Source organism: Salvelinus namaycush, chromosome 31, assembly GCF_016432855.1.
Source record: "Salvelinus namaycush isolate Seneca chromosome 31, SaNama_1.0, whole genome shotgun sequence".
NCBI classification, from domain to species: domain Eukaryota; kingdom Metazoa; phylum Chordata; class Actinopteri; order Salmoniformes; family Salmonidae; genus Salvelinus; species Salvelinus namaycush.
The window spans coordinates 37,956,429-37,971,683 of NC_052337.1; positions in this window are offsets into that span (position 1 = coordinate 37,956,429).

Sequence of the window (15,255 nt, forward strand, 5' to 3'; positions counted from 1 at the left end):
CCCATAAAAATCCTCCAGGCATATTTTTTCTCAGCTTTAAGGAATGGGCCCCAGAAATTGATTATTCAATATAAAAGCATATGGAATCTCAACTTTACAGGCTTTAAAACTATTATAGTCATTCTTTCGAGAGGCCATCATAAATGCATGAAAAATAGCCATCTCAGAGAAATATAAGTCAGATAAAAATGACAGCATTCAGTGCCTTGATTTACAATTTTACATCAGAAATAAGCAATCGGAAGGGAATACATACTCACCCATTTGTCCACATATCCACCTTCCTTATCCAACAAAACACAAACAAAGAGCTAGAAGCATGTAATATCTTAGCCTATCTTGTTCCTGTCATTTCAATCTAGTTGCTACAAGAGGCTGTCCTATCTGCTTCCAAACAATAATCCTCTTTCAAACACATTTGAATATCTGCAAGAAAAAAGAACGGAAAATGTTAATAGGTTCAAAATAGTGATTTTCAAAGACATGCAGAAAGAAAGACCTGCCGGGTATGAAGGAAGAGCAGATGTAGCAGATGACTCAGCCATATTTATTCTGACAAGTGTAAAATACTTAAAACATCAAAAAACATAAACATTTAACAAAATACAAAATCTATGGGCTCCGGAGTCTGTTGTCTTGTATCCAATAACATCTTATACCGTAGGTATGGTTTTTACACTGCTCTCCTTGTCCAATTACTGTAGGTACACATCCTCACCACAAGGCCGTACAGCCATCCAGGCAGCCTGAGACAGTACCAGTCAAAAGTTTGGACACACCTACTCATTCCAGGGTGTTTCTTGATTATTACTATTTTCTACAATGTAGAATAATAGTGAATACATCAAAACTATGAAATAACACATATGGAATCATGTAGTAACCAAAACATAAGTGTAATCAAAATATATTTTATATTTGAGATTCTTCAAAGTAGCCACCCTTTGCCTTGATGACAGCTTTGTACACTCTTGGCATTCTCTAAACCAGCATCATGAGGTAGTTACCTGGAATGCATTTCAATTAACAGGTGTGCCTTGTTAAAAGTTAATTTGTGGAATTTCTTTCTTTCTTAATGAGTTTGAGCCAATCAGTTGTGTTGTGACAAGGTAGGGGTGGTACAGTATACAGAAGATAGCTCTATTTGGTTAAAGACCAAGTCCATATTATGGCAAGAACAGCTCAAATTAGCAAAGAGAAACGACAGTCCATTGTTACTTTAAGATATGAAGGTCAGTCAATCCGGAAAATTTCAAGAACTTTGAAAGTTTTTTCAAGTTCAGTCACAAAAAACATCAAATGCTGTGATGAAACTGGCTCTCATGAAGACTGCCACAGGAAAGGAAGAAGCAGAGTTACCTCTGCTGAAGAGGATACGTTCATTAGAGTTAACTGCACCTCAGATTGCAACCCAAATAAATGCTTCACAGAGTTCAAGTAACAGACACATCTCAACATAAACTATTCCGAGGAGACTGCGTGAATCAGGCCTTCATGGTCGAATTGCTGCAAAGAAACCACTACTAAAGGACAGCAATATGAAGAAAAGACTTGCTTGGGCCAAGAAACATGAGCAATGGAGATTAGACCGGTGGAAATCTGTCCTTCGGTCTGATGAGTCAAAATGTGTGATTTTTGGTTCTAACCGCCATGTCTTTGTGAGACACAGAGTAGGTGAATGGATGATCTCCGCATGTGTGGTTCCCACCGTGAAGCATAGAGGAGGAGGTGTGATGGTGTGGGGGTGCTTTGCTGGTGACACAGTCTGTCATTTATTTAGAATTCAAGGCTCTCTTAACCAGCATGTGATACGCCATCCCATCTGGTTTGTGCTTAGTGGGACTATCATTTGTTTTTCAACAGGACAATGAACCAACACACCTCCAGGCTGTGTAAGGGCTATTTGACCAAGAAGGACATTGATGGAGTGCTGCATCAGATGACCTGGCCTTTACAATATCCCGGCCTTAACACAATTGAGATGGTTTGGGATGTGTTGGACCTCAGAGTGAAGGAAAATCAGCCAATAAGTGCTCAGCATATGTGGGAACTCCTTCAAGACTGTATGAATCGTGAATCCTGAATGAATCGTGAATAATGAGTGAGAAAAACTCTCAAAAGACGCCCAAATATCGTACCCCCACTCATCATTATTCACTACAAAAGTGCAGTAATGTCTAAACGGTTCACCCGATATGGAAGAAAATACCCTCAAATTAAAGCTGACAGTCTGCACTTTAACCTCATAGTCATTGTATCATTTCACATCCACAGTGCTGGAGCACAGAGCCAAATCAACAAAACATGTGTCACTGTCCCAATACTTTGGGAGCTCACTGTAGATTCAGACTTTTGACCTCTCCCCTCTCTTTGTCTCACCCTCTCTTTTCACACTGTATCCATGCCGACAACAGGATGAGTTGAACCAACAAACAAGGCATTCATAACAGTGCATCTCTGATAAGTGGCAGTCCATTTCCTTTCACATTAGGGCCAAAGGGAAAACATTTTCCGCCTCTCATCGCACACAAAAGCATGCCCATCTTTAATCTGGCCTAGCGACGAAATCAATTATGCATGCAAGCTGAGCCTGTCTTTCTGACTCAAGTACATTAGAGCATCATCGCTGGAGCGGTGACGCCTGCAGTTTGGATGTGATGGATGTATATCTTTATCTTGCATCTCCCTTGCGCCCATCAGTCTGCAATCTCAGGAACCACAGCTGGGTTCATTGGTGCTGAATCTGAACAAAAACAAACTTGAGCGCAATGAGCTGATGAGATCATGTTGCCTTTGCATGTCTCTCCATCTCTCTGTTTGCAAGGTGTCATGTTGCCATGGAGAGAGGCACTTTTTACTTATCCAACTGGTGATTTGGGTAGACAGCCGTACAGTAATTTGTGAGGATGTGCGGAAGAGGGTAATTAGATCAGTGAGATAGTAGATGTTCCCCTGCAGCTCTCAGTTTTCAAGCATTACCTCCAAATTATGTCACATATTCCCTTACGCAACAGTAATTTGTTGACCACTTATTAAAGTAGGTCTATTTTATGTGTTGTTGATATATTCAACATTATAGTGATTACTTTTTTATGTTCATTTGGAAGGACATACAAAGTTCAAGTGTATTCTGGTAAATAGGGCACTGTAATAGGGTACAGTTGCTGCCTTGTGGTTGTGAGGCCAATGTAACAATGCCAAGACTATGCTACGATGTTCATTAGCGGGGAAGTCCTCTAAGGTTCTAAGAAATCTGCTTGAGCTGGCAAATATGAAAATGAACAGACCAAGACCAAGTAAAGAGTAATTTATTTTCTCTTTACATACAAGGAAGTGTTTACTGTAGGTGCGCTCAGTTAGCTTGAACGTTTGCTATGTTGTGGTACGGTTTACTGAACGACACGTTTCCCCCAAAATGTTCTTAAACGGACTTTGAGGTACGTTTGGTCCCCTTTGGTGGGTGTGGCTTGAAGTAATAAGTGACGTATTTAAAGGGAAGTGGCTGACAGCGTGCTGACAGCATTCCACAACCCAACCCCTCCCCGTTTTCAACTGGTCGTTCAGTACAGCACTATTTCTGTTCAATTTAACTTTCCAGAATGTAAAAATGTAATGAACGCAGCCCTGGTGTCCACTCCATGGAGCTCCTTCCTCTGGGCGACCACACCCAAATCCTTATCAGCAAATGAGAGGAGCCCAGTAATTAGACAGCCTTCAATTGGTTGCAAATAGCGTGCAATGGAAAGCAGTGCAGACAGGCTTTGTCACATGTGTGGTCTTAACACTCTGGCAGGAGATGTTCCCTCTGATGCTTTGAAAGTTTGAATGCTCAGTGCACCACAACATCAGGTTCTGGTTATACCTATTTCCTTTACAGGAAGAAGTGCTGTAAAGCGGTTTGTTGGATTACTGCCACGGCAAGATGGAATTCCTTTTGTGCCGTCAACACTATTTATATTTGACATCTGAGTGATTGTCTGGCAGACAGAAGGGGTCTTCTTTCTCCTTACTCTAAAGCTAATGCACTTTCAATTCATTACTGTCCAACTTTTATGAAGTTACTCTTCAGTGAAGTGCCCTCACAGTAAATCAAAGATATATATTGCTAAAAGACAAATGAACAATGAACTACCCTATTGGAAAAGAACAGAGATTTGCTCAAGAGGAATGAAGTCAGAGGTGGCCATTCTCTGCTCATCTCTTTCTCCTCTTTAATCAGCAGAGATCCTCTCATGTTGAGGTTGTCAGGCTGCTGTCAGCCACAGTTTTCAGCTGGCTGTATAAATAGTATTTAAACATATACATTTTTGTTAGTAATCCTGTTTTACTTACTACTGCTTGAGGCAGAAGATCTATTAAATTAACGGAATACTTAAAGCTGAAATCGGCATAAAGGAAACAGTGCCACTGTTCGCCCGAGCACTTTTTGTTTTTGTTTTGTTAATGGAACCGAGGAGCATCCAGCATCGTGGTAAATGTGTGCAATGAAGTCAGAAGGGAAAAAAACATTGTTCGTTGTTTGAAGTAACTTCTCTGTCGTTGCAATATCGCAAACGGACATGGCAGTTTCACCATTAGGGATTCCTGCTTTAAAATAACCTAATTAAATCATTTTAATTAGAATCCATTCTAATTAAATTCACACTTTCATAGGATGAAATGCGACGCAATCATGCTAATTGTCAAGACTAGATATGTGTTCCTCTGCAGCTATGCATTTAATCTCAGCAGGTTTTTTTAATATACTTATGAAAGTAGCACGTTTTCAGTCAACTTTTTGTCTTAAGTCTGTAAACTCAACAAAACATTTTTTTTTTTCTGCTTTAAAAAAAAATATCTACCAAATGCCTATGGATTTATTGTATCATGCAACAGTCTGCAACTGTAATGACGAAGAGTTTCTTTCACTCTCATCATCCAGACACAAAAATAAATACGAAAAATGCTTCAACACTATGGATGGTTTGTAGAATAATCATGACAAATTTCCAGATGAAGCATTACTGTACACAGTTTGATAATCTGTTATTGTAAGCTGCTAATTGCATTTCTTCAGATGGTTCATTGCTAGTCAAGTTAATGCTTCCTTTCTGACAGTGTACATTTTAGAGAGGAAGCATTAACTTGATTTACATTGTACAAACACAACCCCCCATCCTCTCTCTCTCTCGCTCTCTCGCTCTCTCTCTCGTAGAGATGTGGCAGATACTCTCCCCGATGCCCCATTTCTGAAAACCGTAGGTTTCATTGGTTCTAAGGGCTATGCGATGTACACACAGCTGGTCATTTATATTTTTGTCATTTAGCAGACACTCCTGTCCAGAGTGACTTACAGTAGTGGGTGCATACTTTTTTTTTGCACTAGTCCCCTGTGGGAATTGTATCAAACCCACAACCCTGGCGTTGCATGCACCATGCTCTACCAACTGAGCCACACGGGACCCAAGAGTCATGACCCAAAAGACTGTGTAAATAGAAAAATAAGTAATTGATTGCCTCAACAAAACATAAAACATGAATCCCCTTTGCACAGCATTCTCCAGGGGGGAATTAGACCCTCCAGCTGATCTGTTCTATTGCATTTAGATTTCTTCTCTTTTTCCGCCCATATTTTCGACAGGTCGGTGTACATATCACATTTATCTGCATTTAAGATACTTTTTTTTTTTTTTCAACTTGGCAAGCTACACATCATAGTGTCCAGGTTTTGAAATGGTGTTTGGTCAATTTTTTTTTTTTTTATCAGGGGAGATTAAATGATATAAATCTCCTGCTGTGCTCACCAGCGTTACAGCCTGTCCTCTGTACTCCAGCTGTGCCATAAATAGGCAGAAACCTGTGACACATTTAATTAAATTCATTGCTCAAGGCTGTCAGCGGTTCTGCCTGGCCGTCTCACTGGTCCTAATGGATGTTTTGTGGTCCATAATGACTGTTTGGCAGGTCCACACTGTTGGCCCAGCTTACTAGACTACTGATGCGCCGTCACCTAGCCTTAAAGGCCAACTCCGACACTTTTCAACCTCATATTCATTATCTCCAGCACCAAACCAGTGTCTGTGAAAATAACGCTATCTGTGAAAAATGCTTCTGTGACATCACACGATAGGATTAAAAGTAAGAAAAACAGTGATTTTCAAAACCTGCAATGAGTTTATAGCCAGAGGGATGCTATTTTCTTGCTCTGTGATTTTCAGTGTTTGAAACCACTGTTTTTAAAATGTAACTTTTGATGTCATTGGGTAGAACTTTTTAAAATGTTTTCTACCAAACTTAAAAATGTGCAGTTTTCACATGTAGACACTGGTTTTCATGAATATGAGGTTGAAAAGTGGCGGAGTTGCCCTTTAAGGTATAAGCTGTAAAATGCAAGGGTCCAAACCTCAAGATTGAACTGTTCCTACCCAAGAGGAGACAAGCACCACTCCGCAGGGTTTCTTCCGTCGTATGTGAATTATTGACTTGGTTCCTTCAGAGGCCAAAAAGCATTACAATCGACTGCTCAGCAGGAGGCACCATCGATAGATTTCATCTAGCAAACTCAACCAGTCAATTATTTGTTTAATACATTAGTGTTGGTATCTATGCATTGTGTAAGATAACTGGTCCTAACCCTGACCCTATAGACTCTACAAGAAGCAAAATCTCTTATCATCCCTAATATTAGTCAAGTTATGTTGCTTGATTGTGAATGCTAAGCCACAGACTAATTTACCAGTCCTAGGATCCTTGGCTCTGACCAGTGCTTGTGTGCTTAAAGCAATGTAGTGATGTCTCTGTCACTCAGCATAGGGGCGCAACAGGGTTGCGTGCCCCCCCCCACTCACTCTACGCGTCTGTCAAGCTACTCAAATTTGCAGATGACACCACCTTGATTTCCCTTATCTCCAACGGTGATGAGTCTATGTACTGGAGAGAGGTTGGCCAGATTGTTTCCTGGTGCAGTTACAGTAGTATAATATATGCTTTCATCCAAGGCAACTTAGTCAGGCATGCATACATTTTATGTATGGGTGGCCCCAGGAATTAAACCCACTATCCTGGCATTGCAAGTGCCATGCTCTACCAACTGAGCTACAGAGGACCAGCTCAATAACCTGGAGCTGAACATGATCAAAACCGTGGAAATGGTGATTGTCTTCAGGAAGCATATTGATACATGTTTGATTGTGTATGTAATATTTGCTATTTAATTTTGTGTTTTTAAATTGTGTATAATTTTCTTTTCTGCATTGTTGCAAATGAGACCTAGATCTCAATGCCTTTTCCCTGGTTAAATAATACATTAAAATAATCTATGGCTCAGCTGTAAGTATGGTTGAATCATTCAGATTCCTGGGGACCATCATCTCCCTCAAGTAGCAGGACAACATTACAGCAGTCACAAAGGCACACCCGATTATGTACTTCTTGCACCAGCTGAAGAAATTCAGACTCTCCCAGACGATACTGATCTGGTTCTACAAAGCCATCCTTGAGTCCATTCTCACCTCTTCGATCAATGTCTGGTTTGGGAATGCGTGTGCCTGGTCCAAGGGCAAACTGCAACGTATTGTCCGGTCTGCTGAGAGGGTTATCGGTTGCACCTGCACTCCATCGAGGTCCTGCCCTTCAGGAAAAGGAAGCTTGCAGGAAAGATCCTCGCCGACCTCTTTCACTCCAAGCCCTCCCTCTTCAGAAGACTCCCCTCTGGCAAACGGTTCAGGTCAATCACGACGAAAACCTCCCGCCACCTTAACAGTTTTCCCCCCGCGCCGTGAACCTTACTAACCGGCCATCTGGTCCACTTTGATCTTCCCACTTATAGGCTTTTCACTATTCATGCACAAACGATGCACCATGCACTTTCATCCTGGACTGCACATTGCTCTCTGCACTGCCTTTTGCGCTATGCCACAGACTGACTCCAACATATACACTACACCTGTGTTTCCCAACCCTGGTCCTCCAGTACCCTCAATAGTACACATTTTATTGTAACCCTGGACAAGCACACCTGATTCAACTTGTTAACTAATCATCATGCCCTCAATGAGTTGAATGAGGTGTGTTTTGTACAGGGCTACAATGAACATGTGCACTGTTGGTACTGGAGGACCAGGGTTGGGAAACACTGCAGTACGTGGCCAACAATATGTGGACACCTGCTTGTCAAACATCTCATTCCAAAATCATGGACATTAAAATGGAGTTGCTACCCTCTTTGCTGCTATAACATCCTCCATTCTTCTGGGATGGCTTTCCACTAGATGTTGGAACATTGATGCAGGGACTTGCTTCCATTCAGCCACAAGAGCATTAGTGAGGTTGGGCACTGATGTTGGCCAATTAGGCCTGGCTCGCAGTCAGCATTCGATGGGGTTGAGGTCAGGGCTCTGTGCAGGCCAGTAATGTTCTTCCACACCGATCTCGACAAACCATTTCTGTATGGACCTTGCTTTGTGCATGGGGGCAAAGTCATGCTGAAACAGGAAAGGGCCTTGCCACAATGTTGGAAGAGCAGAATAGTCTAGAATGTCATTTTATGCTGTAGCGTTAAGATTTCCCTTCACTGGAACTAAGAGGCCTAGCCCGAACCATGAAAAACAGCCCAAGACCATTATTTCTCATCCACCAAATTTTACAGTTGGCACTATGCATTCGGGCAGGTAGCGTTCTCCTTGTATCCGCCAAACCCAGATTAGTCTGTCAGACTGCCAAATGGTGAAACGTGATTCCTCACTCTATGGAACACATTTCCACTGCACCCGCGTCCAATGGCGACGAGCTTTACATCACTCCAGCCGACGCTTGGCATTGCGCAAGGTGTTCTTAGGCTTGTGTGCGGCTGCTTGGCCATGAAAACCCATTCCATTAAGCTCCTGATGAACAGCTCTTGTGCTGACGTTGCTTCGAGGCAGTTTGGAACTTGGCATTGAATGTTGCAACCGAGAACAGATGATTTTATGCGCTACACGCTTCAGTCCTCGGCGGTCCCGTTCTGTGAGCTTGTGTGACCTCCCACTTTGCGACTGAGCCGTTGTTGCTCCTAGATGTTTCCTCTTCACAATAACAGCACTTACAGTTGACCGGGGCAGCTCTAGCAGGGCAAGAATGTGAAGAACTGACTTGTTGGAAAGGTGGCATCCTATGACGGTGCTAAGTTGAAAGCCACTGAGCTCTTCAGAAATACCATTCTACTGCCAATGTTTGTCTTTGGAGTTTGCATAGGCTCTGTGTTTGATTTTATACACCTGTCAGCAACGGGTGTGGCTGAAATGGCTTAATCTACTAAATTGAAGGGGGGTCCACATACGTGTGTGTGTGTATATATATATATATATACCCCATTGCACATCATCCTGTTAAATAGTTTTTCTTAGATTTTATATACAGTCGGAAGTTTACGTACACCTTAGCCAAATACATTTAAACTCTTTTTCACAATTCCTGACATTTAATCCTAGTAAAAATTCCATGTCTTAAGTTAGTTAGGATCACCACTTCATTTTAAGAATGTGAAATGTCAGAATAGTAGTAGATAGAAGGATTTATTTCAGCTTTTATTTATTTCATCACATTCCCAGTGGGTCAGAAGTTTACATACACTCAATTAGTACTTGGTAGCATTGCCTTTAAATTGTTTGACCCAAGTTAAACATTTCGGGTAGCCTTCCACAAGCTTCCCAGAATAAGTTGGGTGAATTTTGGCCCATTCCTCCTGACAGAGCTGGTGTAACTGAATCAGGTTGAAGGCCTCCTTGCTCGCTTTCTCAGTTCTGCCCACAAATTTTCTATAGGATTGAGGTCAGGGCTTTGTGATGGCCACTCCAATACCTTGACTTTGTTGTCCTTAAGCCATTTTGCCACAACTTTGGAAGTATGCTTGGGGTCATTGTCCATTTGGAAGACCCATTTGCGACCCAGCATTAACTTCCTGACTGATGTCTTGAGATGTTGCTTCAATATATCCACATAATTGTCCTCCCTCATGATGCCATCTATTTTGTGAAGTGCACCAGTCCCTCCTGCAGCAAAGCACCCCCACAACATGATGCTGCCACCCCCGTGCTTCACGGTTGGGATGGTGTTCTTCGGCTTGCAAGCATCCTCCTTTTTCCTCCAAACATAACGATGGTCATTATGGCCAAACAGTTCTATTTTTGTTTCATCAGACCAGAGGACATTTCTCCAAAAGGTACGATCTTTGTCCCCATGTGCAGTTGCAAACCTTAGTCTGGCTTTTTTATGGCGGTTTTGGAGCAGTGGCTTCTTCCTTGCTGAGCGGCCTTTCAGGTTATGTCGATTTATAGGACTTGTTTTACTGTGGATATAGATACTTTTGTACCTGTTACCTCCAGCATCTTCACAAAGTCCTTTGCTGTTGTTCTGGGATTGATTTGCACTTTTCGCACCAAGGTACGTTCATCTCTAGGAGACAGAACGCGTCTCCTTCTTGAGTGGTATGACGGCTGTGTGGTCCCATGGTGTTTATACTTGTGTACTATTGTTTGTACAGATGAACGTGGTACCTTCAGGTGTTTGGAATTTGCTCCCAAGGATGAACCAGACTTGTGGAGGTCTACAATTTGTTTTCTGGAGTCTTGGCTGATTTCTTTAGATTTTTTCCCCCATGATGTCAAGCAAAGAGGCACTGAGTTTGAAGGTAGGCCTTGAAATACTTCCACAGGTACACCTCCAATTACCTCAAATGATGTCAATTGGCCTATCAGAAACTTCTAAAGCCATGACATAATTTTCTGGAATTTCCCAAGCTGTTTAAAGGGACAGTCAATTTAGTGTATGTAAACTTCTGACCCACTGGAATTGTGATACAGTGAAATAATCTGTCTGTAAACAATTGTTGGAAAAATGACTTGTGTCATGCACACAGTAGATGTCCTAACCGACTTGCCAAAACTATAGTTTGTTAACAAGAAATGTGTGGAGTGGTTGTAAAACGAGTTTTAATGACTCCAACCTAAGTGTATGTAAACTTCCAACTTCAACTGTATATTAGTTACAATGTAGCTTAAAGTATAGTCTGTAGTTTTTAGCTTCAGTGCCTTTAGTGTGAAAACATGTGATTCTGACACCTGAATGAAGGAGACTATTGCCTGTAGTAGTCTCGATCGCGTTTCAGCATTAGGACCCTAATCCAATTACCATTACATTCTATTATGTCTGGTAAGGTGGTGTAACCAGCTGTTTCTATCTCCCAGGTTTATGAAGGAAGGGCCTATAAGGACAGTTGCACAGTGCCAATCGAGACATGACACTTTGCAAGAGCAACAATTCACAAATTGGAGTAATTCTAAATCAGTTGTTTTAGTTGCTCGGCTACAGTCCTGGCATCAACATACACCACTATACTTTTACAACCGCCTCCTATTCATGTTTAAATCAAATTTGTATATGTCACATGCGCCGACTATAACAGGTGTAGGTAGACCTTACAGTGAAATGCTTACTTACAAGCCCTTAACCAACAATGCAGTTAAGAAATTTTCCTTTTTTTAAAAACTTTAGTTTATTTAGTAAATATTAACACAATACAGTAACATAGGGATGCACGGATATGTTTTCTTAAGTTTCTATTTTAAATCCTATCAAACCATGAAGGACCGTTTTAACCCAGTTTAGAAAGGAGGCTAAATGGTATCTCACGGAATGACACACTCCAGGGTCAGTCATATGTAGGTCGTTGATTATTTTTTGAGGGGTGTAAACCCATAGGGTTCTATCTCTTTGTGTAAACCCCTACACTACTAGAATATTCTATAAAAGAGAAAGACCAACCGCCAAGGTTGGGAGTTTCCCTACAGTGAAGCATTGCACTTAAAGTATTGTACTGTACAGCCTCCGGTTACATGATTGAATCATGTTAGACTAAATAGGTTTGACAGCACCACGTCAGTTCTAAACTCACTTTTCCTCCTATACTGTCTGCTCACTCTGTTATTGAGTTTTGATGGTCCTCTGATGGGGACTGCGTTGAACTGAAGAGAAAAAAGAAAATCCCCATATTCTCTGAAAAACAAAGTTTTGGTTAATATTTAAATCATGACTCACAATGATCTGGAACAATCTCCTTGCGGCAGCACATTTGGCCTCTAAACATTCCTTTTTGAAGTCTCTGACAGGCACTGTTTGGCAGTGTGAGCTGATTTGATGAAGAGTACACTGTGAAAGAACCCTGATAGGTAACGTTGTCTCAGCTGTCTTGGACAAAATACAGACACAGTATAACTGCACTTGGAAGGAGAGGCTGTGGGCATATCAGTAATTGTAATGCAACAGTCCAGCTTGAACAAAAAGGGAATTAAAGATGATCAATCTGGAGACACTGAAATATTTTTATGACCTTTGTAAATCTCCAATTTAAAACATTTGACATGGATTAGAAATGAGAGAATGGATACAACTTGGATAATAGTCAGCTCTCTTTTGTGCTCTCTAAATCTTTTTTTTTTTTTGTGTGCATGGTATACAACAGATGAAAGCTTTGATTTGCCCTTTGATTAATTAATGTTTTGGGGTTGTTTGATAAAACAGATCATTGAATTAAATTTTTATTTTATTAATCATCTTTTGAACAGAGCGAGAGCGTGGATGTGCTTTTCATTATGTTGGTTTGAATCCTGAGCAGTCAATCATTCAGGAAATTCCATCTACAGTGACAAGGTCACAAGGATCGCAGATGGCAAGGACACTGAAGAATGAAAGGCCTTGTAAAGGTTCATACTTGAGTTGAGGGTCTGTATAAGAAAAGGACAAAGGAAGCAAGCATATCACTCACTCACATCAATCTTGGCTCAACCATAAGGCAATGCAACAATTACCATATCTTTGGAGGGTACGGGTGCGAACGAAAGGGGATAGGAGACTGTGACACCCTGTCTCTGGTATGGTGCTGGGGCATTTGTTCATTAGGGTGCATGAAAAGCAGCCAAGGCTATTCTCCTAAATCCAGCCAAATGAATGCTAATGGAAATGCTATTTCATTGTGGATGAACTGCTAATGATCTGTTCCATTGCACCATCCCAGCCGGTCAGTGTAAAGGAAACTAGTCATTTAAAGGGTATTAATGTCAAAAGCTGTTAGTATTTGGTCCCATATTCCTTGCCCGCAATGACTACATCAAGCTTGTGACTCTACAAACTCATTGGATGCATTTGCAGTTTGTTTTGTGTTATGTTTTGCCCAATAGTAACTGAATAATGACCTTAAGTAATTTAATTTTAAGTGAGTAGATAAGATGTTTATGAACAATTTATAAATTCATCCTGATAATGCCATGATTTAAAATGAATCATGAATAATGATGATAAAGGTTAGAGGCTTCACCAAAACATGCTAACTAACCTCTTTCCAATAACAGGGGAGCTTAGTATTTTCTTTGGGGGGGGGGGGTGTATGATCTTTGTGCCTCTGTAAATTCACTCATCATTATTCATGATTATGCATAATCATGGTAGCATCCACATAAATGTAGGAGTGTTCAGAATCATCTTCTATTCTTACTTATGACAAAAGCGACTCCAAAATGGTACAATATTTTTTCAACATTCAGTTCCTTTTGGGCTAAAGATAATCCAAAACAAACTGCAAATGCATCCAACAAAACGCATCTCAAATCTAAAATGTTGGAATATAGAGCCAGATTAAAAAAGGTTGCTTCCCTGTCCAAATACATATGGAGGGGAGTGTATGTAGAAAGGGCAATCTTAGTGAAGTGATGTGCTCAGAAACTGAGGGCTTTTAAAGTCATGTGGTCAGAAGTTGTGTTCAGGCACAAGGACTACAATTTATGATACTCATTTGAATTTATTCTTTGTTCAAATGTGCAACTGAATATGTCAAAATATAATTTCCAATGAATTTGGAAGATGCCTGAACTTCAATGTGGTATTTATTAGGATCCCCCATTAGCAGCTTCATAAGCACCAGCTACTCTTCCTGAGGGCCACATGAAACATGACATAATACATAGTACAGAACATATTAGTCAAGGACTGAAATACATACATTTTAAAACATCACACAGCCTACATGTCAGCATATACACACAATATCTAGGTCTAATACATTGTAAATATATTTATATATATGTATATGGCTGTGTCTCTCCAGGCCCCTTTGTGCAGTAAAGTGTTATTTTATCTGTGTTTTTTAAACTGGTTTTATTGCTAGCTTGAGTTACCAGGGGTGGCAGAGTTCCATGTAGAGTTTCCCAGCCTCTGTTCTGGACCTGGGGACTGTGAAGAGTCCTTTGGTTGCATGTCTTGTGCTGTACCGATGAGTATCCGAACTGTGTGTCAACAGATAGTTCTATAGGCTTCCATTAGATCTCCAGATTGCATCATGTTGTTTTGAGTTGATGATATTGATCCGTGAGTGAGGGCTGTGAAAGCCTCCACATTCCATTTACATGACGTTCTCAACCTTTCTGGGAGGTTATTGGCTATAAGTGTATCCTGGCACAAACTTCATATTTTTTTTTTGAACTGGTCCCGGCCAATCAAGAAGGTAGATTTAGTAGCCTACAAGTTATCTAGCTCCTCGATGCTTTCGATTGACTTGCAAGGCGTGTTGTTAGTGTGGGTGTGATTAGTGCATAGCGCTCCATGGTTCTTCATTCTGTCTGTAACTGTGCTGTGCGTACGGCTGCATTTTCAAGGGCGCGTTCCTCTTGGCGGAGCTGCACTGTCGCTCTCCACACGTGCAAGTGGCAAGACAAACATTTCAGCACTGGAGCTGTCCACGTCAGCGTTTTGACGGACTCTTGTCACTCTTATCGCGGATAGGTAATTCGTGTCACATTTGCAGTATATATTTGTGAAATCCAGGCTATTTTGAGTAGGCTAAACGCGTACTTTTCATTCAATCGAAGCCTTGCAATGCTGGGTAGCTGTTCGTGAGACACAAGGAAAAAAAGTCCCAAATCGCGGTGGAGAGTTGTCCGATTTTATCTCAGGTAAATTCCATTTATTTTCAATATGACATACAGACCAACAGCAAAATTGTTGCATAACACATTTCAGAGTTGCATTTAATTAATGCATGACGAAAAGGCATCTCGGGTGATTTGCAGGAGCTAGGCTATAGCATTTTTCTTCATCTGCCAATGATTGATGGCTGTGTTTTTAAACTAAACATTCATAGGCTGGATATAGTGACCTGGTGTCAGCAAGGCCTTCGCAACGCTATGTGTGTGCTATAGGGGTGAACCCACAGATATCCTATTCAATTACTAGAGTGGCTATGGCCCCAAT